This window comes from Austrofundulus limnaeus, unplaced genomic scaffold, assembly GCF_001266775.1.
Source record: "Austrofundulus limnaeus strain Quisiro unplaced genomic scaffold, Austrofundulus_limnaeus-1.0 Scaffold85, whole genome shotgun sequence".
NCBI classification, from domain to species: domain Eukaryota; kingdom Metazoa; phylum Chordata; class Actinopteri; order Cyprinodontiformes; family Rivulidae; genus Austrofundulus; species Austrofundulus limnaeus.
The window spans coordinates 148101-152610 of NW_013952487.1; the positions used below are offsets into that span (position 1 = coordinate 148101).

The window sequence follows — 4510 nt, forward strand, 5'->3', positions numbered from 1 at the left end:
TGATTATAATAATCAGTTGATTTGATTATAATAATCAGTTGATTTGATTATAATTATCAGTTGATTTGATTATAATTATCAGTTGATTTGATTATAATTATCAGTTGATTTGATTATAATTATCAGTTGATTTGATTAAAACAATATGTTGATGTGATTATGAGATTTTAATAATCTGTTGATTTGATTTTAATAATCTGTTGATTTGATTTTAATAATTTGTTGATTTGATTATAATAATTTGTTGATTTGATTATAATAATCTGTTGATTTGATTATAATAATCTGTTGATTTGATCATATGTTGATGAGATTAAAATAATCAGTTGATTTGATTATAATAATATGTTGATGGGATTATAATAATCAGTTGATTTGATTTTAATAATCTGTTGATTTGATTTTAATAATCTGTTGATTTGATTTTAATAATCTGTTGATTTGATTTTAATAATCTGTTGATTTGATTTTAATAATATGTTGATGAGATTATAATAATCTGTTGATTTGATTATAATATGTTGATGAAATTAAAATAATCTGTTGATTTGATTTTAATAATCTGTTGAGATCATAATAATCTGTTGATTTGTTTATAATAATCTGTTGATTTGATTATAATAATCTGTTGATTTGATTTTAATAATCTGTTGATTTGATTTTAATAATCTGTTGATTTGATTTTAATAATCTGTTGATTTGGTTATAATAATATATTCATTTGATTTTAATAATCTGTTGATCAGATTAGAATAATCTATTGATTTGATCAGATTATGAACTGGAGATGATGGAGATTCAAAGACTTTCCTTCAGTACTTTATTGTGAAATTATTCCACAGTTTTTAGACAATTTTTCAGATTCATCTTCTTTTAAGACAGTCTTCAGTCCTGGTCCAGKTCCAGGTTCTGGTCCAGATGCTGKTTTAAATAATGAATCGTTAACAGTTTCTGCAGAACTTCAGGTACGAATGAGTTTTTGTTTTATTCGTGTTTTTAAAACTTCTTTGTTAAAATTAGTTTTTATTCGGTAAAACCGAGTGGGTCAGATGGATCTTCTGTTTCTCAGGTTCTGGAAATCCGGTGGGTTTGAGACCTGAGGCCGAGGAAGAGGAGGGCCGAGGAAGAGGAGGGCCGAAGAAGAAGACCAAGCCTGCAGATCCAGGCAGGCAGCAGAGGGAGGAGAGGGGAGTGACAAGAAAATTGCATTTGTGCAACCATGAATCATTACAAACAAGCCTTTAAAAGACGTCCYTGACTGTAATTACATCGTCTCCCTGCTCCATTATACAGCTCTTTATTACCTTCCATCACTCGGCTCGCCGCTTCGGCTGATAGAGACCTCACACCGACTAACACAAGCTGCAGGTGAAACCTTCGGCTGGGATTATTTACAAACAGACAGATTCAGAAGAGCTAAAATACAGAAACAAATGATCAATCTAAATTAAATAAACATCAGCTAAAAAAGAACTTCTGAAAGATGAGAGCTGAGCTAAAACAGCTAAAAAAAACCTGTTGACAAATAACAGAAGCTAACATGAGCTAAAACCATCTCAGAACTGAAAACAGCAGAACAAGCTAAAACGGCAGATTAGTATCTAAAAGCTAATAGGTGCAAAACAGTCTCAATAACTGGTTGAGCTGAAATAAAAAATGTGGTCAAATTTGCTAAACTGTTGCTAAAATATAAAAGAGGCATAACAGAAGCTAAAGCAGCAGATAAGTAGAAGCTAAAAGGACTAAAAGAGTAGCCAAAAGTGATTAAAGCATGGTTCAGCTAAAATTAAAAAAACCTGTTTAAAAAATGCAAAACAGGGGCTAAAATAAGCTAAAACATAGAAAACAGTAGCAAAAATACAAAAGACAAGGAAAAGAAGCTAAAGCAGCAGATTGGTACCTTTAAGCTAAAAGACAAAAAAAGTAGCAAAAATTGACTGAAGCTATAAAACGGCAGAACAAGAGCTAAAATTAACTCAAATGTACAAAACAGGAGCTATAGCAGAAGCATAATGGTAGCTAAAAGTAGCAAAATAATAGCTAATGATAAAAAAGACTAGCTAAAAGTAGCAACAGGCTAGACAGAACTGAAATGTAGCAAAATGTTACATAAAACGGCTAGCTAGAAGCCAAAAATGTTGACAATGAACAAGTAGCAAAATGCTAGCTAAATGTAACAAAATGCTAACAAAGTCTCAATATAGCTGTAAGTAACAAATTGCTAGCGAGAAGCTGAAAATAGCAGAGTGCTATCTATAAGTAGCAGAAGGCTAGCTAAGCTTTAACGCTAAGAATAACAGGTAAAAGTAGCTAAAAAAGACAAACAGGTGATTTTTAAATGAAAAGTTGTAAAAACTAAAACTCTCAGCCGCCTGTTCCCAAATGAGCTGAATATTTTCTTACAGAACTGGTTGAAAGAGCTAAAACAAAAAGTACAAAATAAACAGGAAAACCTGWTTGTGTCTCTGTTAGTAAAATATCTTGACTCAGTAATCTGTAACTGATCCAACAAAACCAGCTACTTTAGATGAGTAAAGTTTGGTGTGGTAGTAGCTGAGAGTCGTCCATTCCTTCACTCCTGCAACAGGAACGACTCCGTTTGTTCATAAATCTGTGAACTCTTTCTGCAGGAATGTGTTTTTAACAAAGGAGCTGATGAAGCCGATCCCAGGACGTGTTTCAGAACCGGACCGGGAGGAGGAGGAGGAGGAGGGAGAACAATTAAGAGGGATGAAGAGCTGGAAGCAGATCGGCCATCCTGAGTTCAGCCCCCAGTTCCCCACTGAGCGYCCTGAGCGTGGGCTGCTGCTTCACCGCCCCGCTGCCCCGGCTGCAGCTCCGGAGCGGGGCCGCGCTCCAAATTACCAGCAGAGGGCCAGCAGGGTGAAGAGACCCCACCCCGCCCCCGGCTGAACCCTCTGCAGRCCCGGGGCGAAGCTGACAGAGCGTCGCGGATGGCCCCGGATTGCACCTGCACTGGGGGGGCTGCCTCCCCTCCCTTTGGTTCACACACACCAACACGACCCAGAGACCAGAACCCTCTGAGGCCTTCTGTCGGTGTCAGTCAGGTGATCCAAGTCCACCTCAGATTTTTCAACAGGTTCAGACTAAAGGCCCAGATTTCACCCATCACTTTTTAATGACCCTCAGCTACTACCACGCCACATTTTAGCTCATTACCTGCAAAACAGACTGAGTTAAAACATGTTCGTGTTTGCTACGTTTGAATCCGATTAACCTCAAATATTAATCAGCTGTAGACGAACATCTGGGGTTGAAATCCTGAGAGTTTCATCAAAATCCATCCAATGATTTGTGAGATATTTTGCTAACAGACAAAACTTGGTCCACAGCGACAGTTAATATGATAGATTTGGGAAAAAAACTGCTTAAGTTGCAGATCTCATAGTGGAAGTTTGGAATGACTTTCGGCTACTGCCTCACCAAATTTTAGCTCTTTGTCTGTAAAACAAGCAGAGTTATAAATGTTTTTTGTTTTTTTAAGTTCGACTAGCTKTGGCGGCCATCTTTAATCTGGACGACTTTAAACAGTAATGAGTTGCAGATGAACATCCACCGATGAAATTCAGAGGCTTTTGTTGAAGTCCGTCCACAGGTTCATGAGATATTTTGCTAACAGACAAAAAAAAACTACACTGTGAGAGCAATTACATGACACCCCCCACCTCAGAAAAATAATAATCTTACTGTCTTAGAGTTGATTTAACTGGTAAAATATACTTAAAATCACAAAAAATGAGAATAATAAAGATTTATTTTGAAATATTTGTTTGTTTGATTTACCTTTAAACAGCAGGTGTGTGTGTGTGTGTGTGTGTGTGTGTGTGTGTTCACAGCTCACACAGCAGTGCCGTGCGCGAGCATCAGAACCGTGTTGTTTTCTGTTTTGAGGTAAACACGACCCCCCGACCCCCCGAGGCAGAACCGGGACAAACAGTCCATGATCCACCCGAGCCCCAAACCTGCAGGGAAACAAAACACTTTCCTCAGATTACACACAAACTAAAGGTTAAACTGCTTGTCGTGCTCGTCTATGGAGGAAAAACTGTCGTTTTATTTGTTTATTATCCTCCGTGGATGAACTAAATGAAAAACTTTTATATAAAAAGTGAATTTATGTTGCAGCTGATCGACTTTAACTCAGTCATTTATACAGATACCAGGTTAAAAGCTGGTGTGGTAGTAGCTGAGGATCCTCCACAACAGATCTTCAATAATGTGAATTGTTCCTTTTGTTATTGTCATATAATGTTCCTCTAAAACTCATGTCAAAATCAAGGCCTGCAGGCCAAATTTGGCCCACTACAGCATTTTATGAGGTCCACAAGAGCTTCAAAGATAAAGTGTCTGAAACATCAAAGTTTTGTTATAAATGTGAATGTCTTTTTGGAAAACCACAGAGAGAAGAATCTGATGTTTCTTCAGATTATTTTGAGTTTATCAGAGAGATGAAGAAGAGTTCAAATAATAATATTTCAATATTTAAAGA

The 4510-nt window shown here is 36.7% G+C and overlaps 1 long non-coding RNA gene across 2 annotated transcripts in view; it reads left to right on the forward strand.

Moving 5' to 3' along the window:
• LOC106519944 (uncharacterized) overlaps window positions 1-4510 on the forward strand; it is a 62958-nt gene that overhangs the window by 26102 nt on the left and 32346 nt on the right. The window contains exon 3 of one of the 2 annotated variants that reach the window (XR_001310493.1): window positions 2631-3068. This is a non-coding gene — a long non-coding RNA (uncharacterized LOC106519944). Of the gene's footprint in view, window positions 1-2630; window positions 3149-4510 lie in introns of those variants that run through there. The other variant, XR_001310492.1, reaches the window with a different exon arrangement.